At 52.0% G+C, this 14,896-nt stretch overlaps 1 long non-coding RNA gene across 1 annotated transcript; it reads right to left on the bottom strand.

Annotated features, from left to right (window-relative positions):
• Window positions 1–355: 355 nt before the first annotated feature.
• On the bottom strand, window positions 356–13,588 carry LOC119877148. Its single transcript, XR_005372046.1, has 3 exons — window positions 13,042–13,588; window positions 1,503–1,668; window positions 356–1,091 (listed from the first exon to the last, which is right to left on the bottom strand). It is a non-coding gene; the product is annotated as an uncharacterized LOC119877148 (long non-coding RNA).
• Window positions 13,589–14,896: the final 1,308 nt, after the last annotated feature.

Genomic DNA, 14,896 nt, shown 5'->3' with positions numbered 1-14,896 from the left:
CGCAGGCTCTAGCACTTTCAGAGCCTGTTGCTGTCCATCCTCCCATTTCATCTTTCCCATCTTTTTTTTTTTTTTTTAGCCACAAGTTTCCCTACGGGCCCCAGTTTGTGCCATTTCTGTCGGAGGCGATGTCCATTGCTCCCATCCCTCCTCCCACCATGAAAGTGGATGAGGAAAATTCAAACTTCCTCTGCGATGTGAGGGAACCTCGTGTCCCAACCCCCAAGTCACCAGGCACATGCTGGAAACCTGTTACACGGTTACCTTGACTCAGCTCACTCAATCCATTCTAGGCTCTTTTTTTTTTTTTTAAAGATATTTATTTCATGAGACAGAGTGAGAGTGAGCGAGCACACACGCAAGCAGGGGAAGGGGCAGAGGCAGAGGGAGACAGAGAATCCCAAGCAGGCTCCACGCTCAGCATGGACCCCTCCTCGGGGCTTGATCTCCCAACCCTGAGATCATGACCTGAGCCGAAAGTAAGAGTCAAATGGACACTTAACAGGCGGAGCCAGCCAGGGCCCCCATTCTAGGCTCTCATTAATTCTTCTGTCATCTAGCAAACATTTCTGGGCAGCTGTGCAGCAAGGAGCTGCGTGAGGGACGCCGAGGATCCAGAGGTGCAATGCACGATCATGACCTCCATCTGCCCGCAAGTCCTGGAGGCAAGACCGGTGTCGAGCTGTGGTGGGGAGGCTGCGAAGGGCTTGAGTTAAAATGCCTCTGAGCAAAAGGCCTACCCTTTGCGGGGAGACAGAGCTGGCTCTGCTGTCGGCCAGCAACGTGTCCTTGGCGGGTTCCTCCCCTCCTTGCTCCTCGCCATCCTCGTCTGCAAAACATGACCCTGGAGCCACTGTTTATCACATGCCCGCGGTGCGCCCGGCAGGTGCGTCCCCGTCTTGAGTGCGCGGGTTTCCCCCAACGCCCCGGAGGCCACCTCGCTCGCTTCCACGTAGCAGACACGTGTGCTCTGCAAGGGAGGCGACCAGCCTGCCCTGTCCACACAGCACGCGGCTGGGTAGGGAATAAAATCCATTAATGTTTGGCTTCTAGACCCAACTTCTTCCCATTCCCGGATGCGGCCTCCGGAGCTGTGGAGAGGATTAAATGGGATTTTTTTTTTTCATACAAAAGGCCCAGCCCGGAGCCTGGATCCCCGCAGGTTGCTGGGAAGGAGCTCTGATGGTTCCATCAGCAACGTGTCCCCTCTCTCCACGTCCCCTCCACTACGTCATCCTCCCAGATGGAGCACCAGGGCACATTTCCCCCTTGTAATAATTAATACATGTGCCAACATGTTTATGGAAAATCGCTCACACTGTGTCCTTCATCTCTAAGGACCCAATACTGCTTGGCGAGCAGGTTCCCAGATGAGAGGCTGGTTCTCTCAGTCAAACAAAGGGGAGGAGATTATCTAGGAAATTCTGACAAAGAAAGCAATTACTCTGGCCTGATGAGTGTGGGCTGCTCATGCCAAAACTGGGGCTTTGTGCTTGAATTACCTGAGTGATGTGTCTGCGGAGCCCCAGACACATTAGGTTAATTTTCTTAATGCTTCTTTTGCCCACTGAGTGCCCCCTAGGCTTCACATCCGTGGATCGCAGGAGAGCAGGCTGGCAGTGCAGAGCCCTCGGGGTGTCCTCCGTTGTCGGGGATCTGGGGAAAGATCTTAAGCCCCTCATCACCCTAAGACTTGAGTGGCGGTGCCCTGCAGTAGGGGTCCTGTCCTTTGCCTCTTCTGTGGTCTCCTGGTTCTTCTGATCTGCCCACCCCGGGGTGGCTCCCCAGGCCCTGGGGAGCCACCAACTAATCCCTACTGGGGATTAGCCAGCCCCCTGCAACTGGCGACTAGCGACTAGCATTTTAGTAATAATAATGCTTCTTTTGGTTCTGCAGTGCTGGCTTTCATATCCATTATCTCCCCTGATCCGTACAGGGCCCTGCGAGACAGGCATTAGTGGCACCGTTTAAATGAAAAAAAGAATCTGAGAAAGGAAAAGTGGGTTTATCCCAGGTCACCAGGCTAGAAAGAGCAGAGCCAGCACCCAGCCGAGAGGAGGGAGCCCAGAAGCAGGTGCTCTGAGTTGTGGCTGTGTTCTCTGCACTTGTAGAAAAACACATCTAAGACCCAAAGGAGTGGATTTTTAAATGGACGGCTTTCCAGCTCCCGTGAGAAGTGATGGGGGAGTTGTCCTCGGCTCTGGGAGGAGGGCTTTCAGAGGCCTGATCACACTACACCCCACAGGCAGCTGCCTCCTCCTGGGCGGAGGGGCAGGGGTGGGGTGCAGGGCTAGTATCACTGTCGAGATACCATCTCCCTGCAGAAAGTTTGGAATCTGGGCAGTGAATTGGGAACGCAGATAAACAATCCCATCAGCCAGGTGCTCAGTGGTGACTGCCGACCTGACCCCGAAAGGGACAGAGCAGTAATCTCTACCGCAGAGATGAGAGACAGAGACAGAGAAGAGAGAGGGAGAGGGAGAGGAGGGACAGCTGAAAGCTGACGCCCTGGATAATTAGAGCTGGTGTAGCACCTTTTGATAAGGATCAGAAAGGTCTTTGCAGACACTAGTGAGTTCTCCCCACCAGGTGAAGAGACCAGTTTCTAAATGCGTCAGGGCAGGCCTGGGTGACAAGGCAGCGGCCTCACACATTCCCCAGAAAGTCAGCTCACAGAAGGGACCCGACCACCGACACTTGGCCCGGCGCCACGTCCTCTGCACCCCGGAGATGGCCGTGTGCCCACTCGCCCCCTCCTCTCTGAGGTCCCCGGACACAGACGTGCAGCACCGAGCCTCTCCCCCAACTTCCCTCTTGGTTTTCCTTTCTGTCGCCGTTGATAGAGACTTCACAGCATCCACCGACCTGGGTGGGCAGCCTCACGGGTTTGGTGAGGTCATGGACGCGTGTCACTCTGTGGTTCCACTTGCAGGCACGTTTCTCACCGTCTTTCTTTTTTTTTTTTTAATTTTTATTTATTTATGATAGAGAGAGAGAGAGAGAGAGGCAGAGACACAGGCAGAGGGAGAAGCAGGCTCCATGCACCGGGAGCCCGATGTGGGATTCGATCCCGGGTCTCCAGGATCGCGCCCTGGGCCAAAGGCAGGCGCCAAACCGCTGCGCCACCCAGGGATCCCTCTCACCATCTTTCTGCGTGTTGGCAACACTGACTTCCTCCTCTTCCTCCTCCTCCTCCTCCTCCTCCTCCTCCTCCTCCTCCACCTCCTCCTCCTTCTAAAAAATATTTGTTCATTTGAAAGAGAATGAAAGAGAGAGCACGAGCAAGGGGAGGGACAGAAGGAGAAGCAGGATCCCTGCAGGGAGCCCAATGCAGGGCTTGATCCCAGGACCCCGGGATCACGCCCTGAGCCAAAGGCAGACACTCCACCACTGAGTCACCAGGGCGCCCCTGGCAACTTCCTTCTGCACACCCCTCATCTCTGTCTCCCCTCCCCCCCAAAGCCGACGACACGGGCACAGCCACAAGAGCACTTTGCCAACTGGCAAGTGTCCTCCAGATCCTGGCTCCTGGTATTGTCACTGTCCTGTTTCTCCATCTTTGTGCTGTACATCCATGCAATGGCACGACGCTTTAAGATGCCACAAAACTGTCACCCAGAGTGAAAAGGAAGAGAAACAAAGAAAGCATGCTGCTCTCTTGAAAATACTTTGGAAAATCGCTGTCCATGCTGCGCTAAGTAACTAGCTGCCCAGGGGACGTCCTGTGACGTTCGGGAGCCTGGGCGTCTGTGACCGGCCGTGGGCTCATTCAGGGATCGGGGGTTCGTTCAGTGCTCCGAGGGGCCGTGGGCCCTGTGCTGCTGGGGGGCAGGGGGGACGCGTGTGACCACAGGGACAAGGACAGACCAGCCCTGGGCGTCCGCGGTCCTCTCTTCTGAACTAGCTGATCCGCCTCCGGTAACTCCTCCTTGCTCTAGTGAGTTCGCCTTTGCGGAGATCTGTCCGGCTCCTCGTGGCCCTGGTTCAGGTGATTCTCAGCCATAAGCTGAGGCTCCTTCAGATTTCAATTTCTTAGGAAAAAAAAAAGCCCCTAAAAACAATTCTTAAAACCTCAGGCCCATCCTCCTATTGCTGGGCGACTCTCCTCCCAAACCTCCAGCTCTAAGTGCTCAGGTGGATTCCGGGCCCCCAGCCTGGCCCCTCCAGGCCCCGGGCCCCTCCGATGCCCACGTCGTGCGGGTCCCTCTGTTTCTGCCTGGCTCACCCCAACCTCTCCCTGAGGCTCCCCTGTCTGGCCTGTCCCATGGGGCAGCTCCCCAGCCTCACACCTGGCGCAGCCCCGGGGGGTCCCCACGCAGCCAAGCAGCCCATCCCGTCCTGTGTTGCCTGCCTCCCTGCCTGGCAGGCCCTGGGACAAGTGACCCGCCACCCGCCCCCGTGCTCTGCTTGCCTCTGGCTTCCTGGGACCACATCACCTTCCTTCCCGAGCGTTCGATTCCGGTTCGGTTCTCTCTGAAAAAAACGCGGCATGGGCTGGACCTGGGTCCACCTGGCCACGCCGGGTCCCTCCCTGAAGCCTCCCCAAATTACTGTTGCATCAGACAGATATGACCCAGTCCTGATGTCTTTCTGCAGCGCCAATGACATGGTGAAGCGTCCGCGTCTGAGTGTTCTCACGGCCCCCTCTCCCTAATCGCGCTCCCTGGGTGCCAAGACGGGGGCCGTATCTTACCATCACTCCCCGGGGGGGGGCCTTGTGGCCTTGGCACCCCTTCAGGAGCTGGGTTCTGTCTGCTCTAAGGCTCCCCCAAAGGGCTGCGCGTCCTTAGTCCCCTTGCCCCCATTCCTCCCCGGCTGGTCCGCCTGCCCAAGCCCCCAGCTGCCGTCACCTGCCCTGTTTCTGTTTGGGCAAATTCCCAGGCTCTTGGTCTTGTCCTAGCTAATAAGCCTCCTGTCCTGTCCCCTATGGGACAAGCCCAGATCCCCAGGGATCCCCTGCCCTGGGCTTGACTTCCAGCCTCCCCCACCCCGAGAGCTTGATCCCTGCTCCCGGAGCTTGCCAGCCTGGCCCTTCATGGGTTGGAGCAAATCTGCACATTTGCGTGTTTATTATTCATGTCTGTCTTTCCGGCTAAATTGTCAGTTTTCTGAGAACAGGTTACGCCAACTCCTCTTCCTCATCGCGGGTTTCTCGGTGCCCAGAGCAAGGAGTGTTTGTTGAGTGAATGAATGAATAAAAATAAATAAATGAATGTATACACACCACTTTGTTCTAAAAAAGGAACATTAGGCAGCTTCTTTTCACATCTATTATTTTCCTTGACTTTTGAACAACGCTGAAGGGTTAGAGCCTCCTCTAAAGATGAGAGGAGAGAGGTCCAGGGAGAGTTAATGAGTCCACTGGTCTGAGGCCACACAGCGAGGCTGGACAGAGCTGGATGAGCTCTGTCCAGAGCTGCCCAGGTCCTGGCACTGGTCATTCGAGGCCCTGTTTGAAAATCTTGGGGCTGGACACACACACACACACACACACACACACACACTCATTCACACTCACTCACACCCATGCCTGTGTGCAGGATAGTTCTATAAATAGTAACAGTCATGACACTTCTCTTTTAAGGCCTCCCCCCCACCTGCACCCCCAGGGAAGATGCCCGTGGAAGAGGAAGCAGTGAGTTTGACATTCCTGACATCCCAGTGTCCACCAGCCATGGTGACTACAGTCCTGGGGCCGCCAGGCGGCTGAAGTCCTGTTGCAGGAGGTGCCTGAGGGCTGAAGACGGGTCCCTGGAGCCCCCAGAGCCTCCCTGGGGGCCTGGGCCCCCCTCTCGGGGCCCCCACGTCCCCAACACCCGCCGCTCTGGTGGGCCTTCTCCTTCCTGCTCACTGGGAGCCCGCGGCCTCCACGCGGGCATGTTCTGGGCCTACCTCAAAGGGCTGCGGAGGTGGAATTTAAGAAAGGACTCCCTCTCCGGAATAATGAAAATAGGTGTGTCTCAAGTTGCTGTCACTGTCCCTCCTACCCTAAATGCAGAGGGTGTGTGGTGTGCAGCTCTGGCTTTACACCACCGCGTCCTCCCACACCCCTTCCTGGGCAACCGCCAACAGCAGCGCCTCAGGCCTTTGCCCCAACCTGCTGCCCAGACGCGGGCTCCTTACCTGCTCCCCACCCCTCTGCTTTGGTGTCTTCCCAGCTTTCAGAGGCTCACCCCTGCAGCCCCTTGGGTGCTGCCCACCCCCCACCCCACCCCTGCCCTGGACATGAAAAGCCCCCACCCAGCGGTGAGGCCACACGCTTGTGCTTGCCTATGCTTGCCATTTGCCCGTTCTGGCACTTTCTGTGCAGGCCAGAGCCACCTGGCATGCTCGGTCCCCCTGGGCCTGGGTCAGGGTCTTCTGCAGTCTCTAGCTTCCTCTGAAGGCCCTGTGGTGTTTTGTGGCACCTCCGATGACATCTGATGGCACTCTCTGTTGATGGAGCAGACACTGAGGAGCCAGTGGCCGGGGGAGCGGGTTGGGCCTCCTGGCTGGGTTCTCACCCTTCTCTGAGGTCTGGGGCCCTGCTGGGTGGCCGTGCCAGGCCCCTTGGGACCGGGCTCTGGGCAGAACCCTGTGGGAAGGAAGCCCGGGAGGCAAGGGTGGCTCTGATCCCTTCAGCGGAGGAGCCTGGGGGGGCCGGGGTACGTCCTCCTCTGCCATGAGGGGAGCCTTCTCCCTCACTGGGCCCCAGGTCATGCGTCAGTGTCGTGGGACCATGGACTGTGCTCCTCTCCGATCTCTTTCACTTTCTGAGTTTTATGTGATTTCAGTTGTTTCTGCGACTCTGGACTCCCAGGCAGTCTGGCACAGCGCCACAGCCCCTGCACTGCCCCTTCCCTCACCCGACGTCCCCAGATGCCACTCGGGATCGGCCCCTGGGACGGAGCAAGGTCGTCAGGCCTCATCACAGAGCTGTGCGTGCGGGCAGTGGACCGTGCTTAACCCGGGGGGGGGGCCGCTGGGGCCCCCCAGGGGGGCAGTCGACTCCTCCCACCCCCCCCCAGGTGGCCTACTTTCAGAGGGACTCCCGGGCCAGGGACTTCTCTGCGGGCTGGGGGCGGCAACGGGCCACTGCACCACCGGGCTTCCTTCCAGTGCGGCTTTCGGGAGACTGTTTGTCACTTCGCTTCCTGGCCCGGCCCTCCTGCCAAGTGCCCTCAGCCTCTGGAGCAGCCCAGCAGGTGCAGCTAAGGATTCTGACCGCTGCGGCCTTCGTCCCCAGAATATCAAGTAGGCCTGGGCGGCCTTGGTCAGCACTTCCTGTTCCCCTTGCTGTCACCTCTGCCGGGGGTGGCGTGGGGGCTGGGGGGGAGCATGTGTCCACTCTTCCCAAACCCAAACCATTTGGGGGCAGCATCCGGGCCCCGGGAGTGAATTTGGGTTTTCTCGCTCACATGGATTCAGCCTGTAAAGCTCAGGACAGCACGAGTGACGAGAATCACAATGACAGACATAGTCACTCAAGGGAAACGGGTGGTCACATCTGTGTGTCCCTCGCCTCCCGTGAAGAACATGTTTCCCTGGCAGAGCTGTGCACCTCAGAGCACGTCATCTTTGTGAGCAATGCCAGCCAAACCCTTTCTCTTGAGCTTCCCTGACTTCGGAGAAGAGCAAATGCTTGTTCCAGAAGCGCATCCAAGCTACCAAAGCGATGCTGTGGTTTCCTCTCTTTGTTTCAGAATCTACGCAAAGTTGACATCCTACGGCCCGAACTATCCATGTTTGCTTGTATATAAAAGTGACATTTTGGGGCACCTGGGTGGCTCAGTGGGTTAAGCATCCGATTCTTGATCTCGGCTCAGGTTGTGACCTCGGGGTTGTGAGATCGAGCCCCACATCAGGCTCTGCACTCAGTGTGGAGTCTGCTTGGGATTCTCTCTCCCTCGTCCCCATCTCTAAAAATAAATGAAGAAATAGAAATGTGCTGGGACACATGGGTGGTTCAAGTGGTTATTAGGCGTCTGACTCTCGGTTTCAGCTCAAGTCATGACCTCAGGGGCATGAGATCGAGCCCCGTGTGGGGCTCCTCGCCCAGCGGGGAGTCTGCTTCTCTCTCTCTCTCTCTCTCTTTCTCTGCCTCTGCTCCTGCTCGTGCACACACTTTCTTTCTGCTTCTCAAAAATAATAAATAAATAAATCTTTTTAAAGAGGTGATATTTTAAATCACCGAATGACCACTCAGTTTACCGATGCCACTCCAAATGTTTGAGTAACTGGGACAGGCACATCAGGAAGACTCACCACGTCCCCTCTCTGGCCTGGCTTCACAAACGCACAGGCAGCACAAATACCAGTTTGAGAAGCAAGGGAAGAAGGTACTGTTTTCCCTCGAAGGCTCAATAATCCCCTTCTTCTGCCCACTGCTCTAGGCGTTAGTAAGCATGCCCACTCACGGTGATGTTGTGCACGTGATGGAGACTCGAGAGCCCCTCCACCCCGTGTCCTGCTGGGGGCCACTCTTCCGTTGGCTTTCACATGTCAACCTGAAGGCTTGAGCTCAGCAAGAGCGTAGGTTCTCCCCAAGGGGCTCCCCTTTCAGAACTACCAGCTCGAGATGAGCCGGAGCGGGAATGAGAGCGTTTAAGGAGATGGTTTAAGGGTCTGAGCTGCGATCACAGAATAATTAACCAAAAGGGCTGGCAGGACTCAGGCCCTGGCCAGCTGGGCAGCATGTGCTGGCTCTGGAGCTCCTCACCAGCAGACTGGAGCTCCACACACAGTGGGAACTGGGCAGAGCTTTGGTGGCTGGAGCTCTTCTATTTTTGAGGACTCTGCTTTGCTACTTCGGATGTAGACCAGTTGGCATGGTGGATGAAGAGCCGTAGGGTGGTAAACCCAGATCTGAATCTGGTAGCTCAGCGGTCCTCCTCAGCAGCGGGGTGGGAGGAAGGATGGTTTTCATTAAACGGCTATCCTGGTTGTGGTTGCCAGAAAGTCCTGCAGTGGAGAGGGAGTGGCAGCCACATCATGGGGTGCATGACTCAGGTGGCTGCGTGCAGAAGCCAGGATGGTGCAGGGGAGACGGGAGGAGTGGGCAGGGCCAGGTGGGGAAGGCTTGGATCTCATCCTGCAGTAGCTGCAGGGCCAGCCCTTCATCCCCCCAGCCAAGATCTGCCTCACCTTGTTCAGGGGGCCAGCCGTGCCGCACCACATTCTGCCCCAAGAGCTCAGGAGACCCTCATGATTCTGCTCAAAGGGGACACTGGCCAAACACTCCTCAAAGCAGAAGTAATAGGGGGTGGAGGCTCCAAAGTGGGTAAGCACTGGACACACTGCACAGAGCCCAAGGGACACTAGGATACGTGAACTCCCTGAGGGCAGGGACCATCCCTATGGTCAGAGATTTAGCTCCCTCACCCAACATGATGCTTGGGCAAAATAACTGCCCACAAATATATGTCTGGTGTGTGAATGCATAACGTGTTTTATATCTTGGAAATCAATCAACCTGGGGCACCTCGGTGGTCAGGGCATGATCCTGGGGTCCTGGGATCGAGTCCTGCATCAGGCTCCCTGTGGAAAGCCTGCTTCTCCCTCTGCTTGTGTCTTTGCCTCTCTCTCTCTCTCTCTGTCTCTCATGAATAAATATATAAAATCTTAAAATAAAGTCAATCAACCTAATCCATCATATCCTCAGACAAAAGAAGAGAAACTCCATGGTCATCTCAATAAATTTGGGAAAATACGTGGCAAAATTCAGCATTCATTTATGACAAAAATTCTCAGCAAACCAAAGGGAACTTCCTCAGTCTGATGAAGGGAATTTATGCAAAGACCTGCAGCCAACATCACACTTAACTCAATGTGTTCCCCTTAGAATCTAGAAAAATGAAGGATGCCTGCTTTCACCACTTCAGTTCAATATCAGGTTAGAGGCCCCAGCCAGAGCAATAAGGCACAGATAAGAAATAAACAACATGCAGTTTGGAAAAGAAGAAAAAGAACTTTTCCCATTGGCAATAACAAGATTGTAGAAATTCCCAAAGAATCCATAAGCTTTTAGAACAAATGAGTTTTACAAGGCCATAGGACATGAGATCATACACAAAATCCAATCAGGATGTGAGAATTAAAAATGTTTCGTTCATCGACCAGCCCATAGTAGATGCCCCATGAATATGCAATATTATCTGGTGCTCAGGTCACTTAGATAGTGGTGGAACTGAGATTACGATCGGTCCAAACAAGGTACTTTTCTATCACGTATTCTCTATTACGTGGCTGCTTGTTAGGTGGACTTTAAGGGAATACTTGATTTAAATGGTATTTATTATGAGTTATGATAGATAGCCTTCACTCCTAACTTTATGTTTTCGAGAGATCAAGCATCATAACTCCTCCCCAGGTCACAACCTGTTGAGTATACATACACTGGAACCTCAAGTATTTTAGTGTACCTAACCCTGCACCCTCCTAAAAACAAAGGTAAACCCCAGATATTCCCATCATCAAGTTAGAAAACTGTTCAGAATTGTTGGCTCCATCCATCCGACACACAAAAAGGAGAAGGGCATGCTGCTGAACTGGCACCTGTGGGGTGATTACACAGCCCCTGATCGCCTATCAAGTGGCTGGATGGACGTTAAATAGGACAGCAGCGTTGAGCACGACTCCCGTGAATCATGTAGTAACCAAGATTTCATTAAGTGGCATAAACGAAAAAAAAAATTAAAAGATGTAATAGCTTCTTAAGGGAATGTTCGGAGATGTACTCAAAGATGACGAAGTCACTAAAAGAAGAGCCATCTGTCCCGTTAGTTAGCACACCTCCTGACTTCTGTCCGGTAGATTTTATCATGGTGAATGCACTTTGGACATAATCAGTGGTTCCTGGGTCTTAATTAAATCAACCAGCAAGAGATAATTACCTGTGGTTTCTGAGCTACCGCAAAGACAGACCCAGACCGTGTCAAGAGAGGGGGGTCCCTCTCTCCCTGTCTCCCGCCCGCTGTCTGAGACAGATACAGGGAAGGCCTCCGGTCTGACTAAGCTCATCATTGGGAAATACGGTAGTGCTACCAAGAATCCATACACAACTTTGCAAAGAGGGTTGAGGTATGTTTTAATTGGCATTAGAACCACCTGGAGGGGGTAAATTTTGTGATTGGCACATTGGAGAAAGTGTGAACTGTGGAGGGATACATCTCATTTCAAACCTGGCTTAGCCAAATACCAAATATTGTAGCCAATACAAATTTTGGTATTTGTATGACCAAAATACAGGTCATACCTGTATGACCCTGAGAAAGTAATTTGCCCTCTTAGCTTCAATTTCCTTTTTGGTGGGATTACTACAAAAGCACAGAGGAGCTGGACTATATTTATGGGGCCTATTTTTATTCTACTTTACAAATTATACCCAACAAAGTTAACAGTAACAGTGATATGGCTCCTCTCCTCCAGGAGAGATGAGGAGAAAACCCATAATGACATAGAGATTTCTAATTGCTGGGTAAATAATGGTGCTGACAAGTGGAGGAGAAAAATTAAGGCTCCTTTGGTCAGAAGGGAGAAGCCACATGGTTAGTTTACTAGAATTACTCAATTTATTTGTTTTCATTCTATTTTTAGCACTCTAGTAATAGTAAAACAAATGTGTCCAAAAATGTTCCATCTTTCTATCAACTGAAGGAGTGCAAATTAAAGTAAACTCAAAGAAACTTTTTACAACAAATGATTAAAACATAAAAAGTGATAGTGCTCCGTGCTGGTAAAGATGTGATGAAACTGACACTTTTAGCTCATACTGTTGTGTAACCTAATTAGAAAGAAAAATATTGATGTTTGTTCACTGCCATGTTCTCTAGTAAAGCAAAAGCTATGCACAACTAAAATATCCATGAGCAAGAGAATGAAAAATTACAGTTCATCAACAGGCAGCTTTAAAAAAAATGATCATTTTAAGAGTATGTATAAACATCAGCGTATTTTATGATATAAAATACCCTGTAAATGTATATGTCTGATATGATTGCAAAAACATGGCAATGTCCACATGTGGCCAAAGAATGGAAGGCATGTGTAAAAGTGAAAATAATTTGTGTATTAGGACGGTGAGATTATGGTTATTTTTTCAGGAATTTAATGTTATTATTTTGGTTTTATGAGAAAACAGCCTTGGGAGATATGATTCCCTGTTCATCTCTCTTTGATGTGTATCTAGCTGTCTTACAGCTCAATAATATTAGTAAAAGTCAGTGAAGAAGCACTCTCCCACTCTGTATGACGAGCTAATGCAGTTAACATTTGTGCCGAAGTTGTGGCTAACATCTAAGGTCAGTGAGTTGAAAACAAAACCTTTTGAATAAATGGATCCTGTTTTAATTTACATTTATTTGTACTCCACCTAGATCCTAGGAGGAGTTAAAGGCTGTGGAATGTTCCAACACGAGCGTTAACTCTCTTGGTGCTAAAGCTGACTGTAGGCTCCTAGCTGTGCGTCTGTCTGCGGTTGTGAAGTTGGCTTTATTTAATCTTGGAATGTCACTTTTATCTGAAGGACCTGAGGTCTTTAACATGGATAAACCGTAACATAGCTAGCAATAGAAGTAAAAGTAGATTCCCTGCTAGACAACCCAATTGCAAGGAAAGGAATGGAAAAAGGAAAGGAAAAAGGAAAGGAAAGGAAAGGAAAGGAAAGGAAAGGAAAGGAAAGGAAAGGAAAGGAAAGGAAAGGAAAGGAAAGGAAAGGAAAGGAAAGGAAAGGAAAGGAAAGGAAAGGAAAGGAGAGAAAAGTTGTGTACCACGTTCCACAAGCATCTTTATCCACAGGAAGGAGATTTTCATGCCACCTGACATCCCAAGGGTCAAGACTCTTGAACACTATGACATCACATTGAGATTAATTTTGTCTTCTTATATCCTAGTTTGATCTACTTTCAGTTTTTACCCTCAATGCATTTAATGAAATATGTGAAGTCGTGTTCCTGTTGTTAGCTCTCACGTCTGAGAAGTACCTGCACTCCCTTCACAAACAAATCCCAGGGATTTAGATTAGATAATGCAATGACTATAGTTTCATAATCATTCGCCACTTACTGCTTAGCCCGGGATCTTGTGTCAGCCACGGGGAGGAAGAGAACATAGTCTTGCTCTGCTCTGCACGGTCGGTAATTCACGGGGTGTTTGGTTCCAGCCACGGCTGTCTCTGCTCTGAGCTTTTCCAGAGACTCTCCTATTCCCTGGTGTTTGTCACCACCCCCCGAGCCCCGAGGGTCCGCAGCTCTCTCTCCACGCTCAGGCTTTGTGTCACACGCCGATTTTTGCTGGGCATTTCCTGGAAGCCCCATGGACATCTCAAACCTGTTTGTGTGACACTGGGCCCGCCCAGATCTCACACCTGCTCCTCTTCTGGCTCACCGTGTCTCTTGGTGACAAGCACCAGGTACGCACACCTCCACCTCCCTTCCCAAGGTAGCCTGAAACACAGCAGAGAGCCACCACCTGCCTGGTTTGACATCCTGCGTACTCACAGGCGGACTCGCCCTCTCCATCCCCACTGCTCGCTCCTTGTTGGACTTTCTTCCCCTTCTGCCCGCATCGCTGGCCACAGCTGGCCGAGGCGTCCTGGGGAGATACGGTTTTGCAGGGCCCTGCCCTGTATGTGTACACAATCCGATTAAATATGTAGTATAAAGTCCACGGACCATACAAACATTAGTGATTAATCAATAAATATTTAGAATCAGGGACACGTGGGTGGCTCAGCGGTTGGGCGTCTGCCTTCGGCTCAGGGCGTGATCCCAGATTCCCCGGGATGGGGTCCTGCATCAGGCTCCCCGGGAGGAGCCTGTTTCTCCCTCTGCCTGTGTTTCCGCCGCCTCTCTTTCTGTGTGTCTCATGATTTAAAAAAAAAAAAAAAAAGAATCCTTGGTAGGAAGGGGCTTGTTGTCAATCTTCCAGGTAGTGCCTGGCAAGAGCCGTGCGGTGTCCAGGCACCACACACCTTCCTGATCAGGCCCAGGAGACACTTCTTCTCATGTCTTTGCTGGCTGGCTTCATATTTCCAGCAGGAGGAAAAGTAGCAACACTGCTATTGCTTGCAATGCCGTGACTCTTTGGGTCCTGCTCCTATTAGATGTAACTTGCAGGGGCGCCCCAGCGGGTGGCTCAGTTGGTGAAGTGTCTGCCTTTGGCTCGGGTCATGATCTCAGGGTCCTGGGATGGAGCCCCATAATCAGACTCCCTGCTTGGGGAGAGAGGAACCTGCTTCTCCCTCTCCCCTCCTGCCTCCCCTGCCCTGCTAATGCTTTCTCTCACTATCTCTCTCTCTCTCTCTCTCTCTCAAATAAATAAATAAAAAATCTTCAAAAAAAATTAACTCTCTTGATGTCATGTGTTTAGTGCTGTTCCAGCCTTACTCGTCGTGCCACACCCTGCGTCGTGGGCCCCATGAACATGGGCTCCTGTGGATTCCCTCAAAGGCTGTTACTGTGCTTTGTTTGTGACAACCACAAATGCAAGTCTTACACAGAGTGTGAAGGCAAATGTTTTCTGATTATCTTAAATATACTAGTTAAAATTTTTGAAAAAATATTTTGTTTGAGACAGAGAGAGAGAGTGCATGAGTGGGTTGAGGGGCAGAGGGAGGAGAATCAGGCTCCCCGCTGAGCGGGGAGCCAGACACAGGCCTCAATCCCAGGACCCTGGGATCATGACCTGAGCCGAAGGCAGACTTTTCACCGACTGAGCCACCTAGGCACCCCCATATCAGTTGAAATTTTATGATATAAATGTGAAATGGTACATTTTGCAGCTATATCTTCTCTTGATCTCCGTAGGCCGTAACTGCTGCATCCCCAGAATGTGGTACCTTTTGGTGGTGACTGCACCCCTAACTGCACACCAGCAGCGGGGGATAGGCAAGGGGCAAACTGAGGGATCCTGTTCCCTG

Source organism: Canis lupus, chromosome 17 (assembly GCF_011100685.1).
Source record: "Canis lupus familiaris isolate Mischka breed German Shepherd chromosome 17, alternate assembly UU_Cfam_GSD_1.0, whole genome shotgun sequence".
NCBI classification, from domain to species: Eukaryota; Metazoa; Chordata; class Mammalia; order Carnivora; family Canidae; genus Canis; species Canis lupus.
This window is presented reverse-complemented; position numbering and strand designations above follow the sequence as displayed.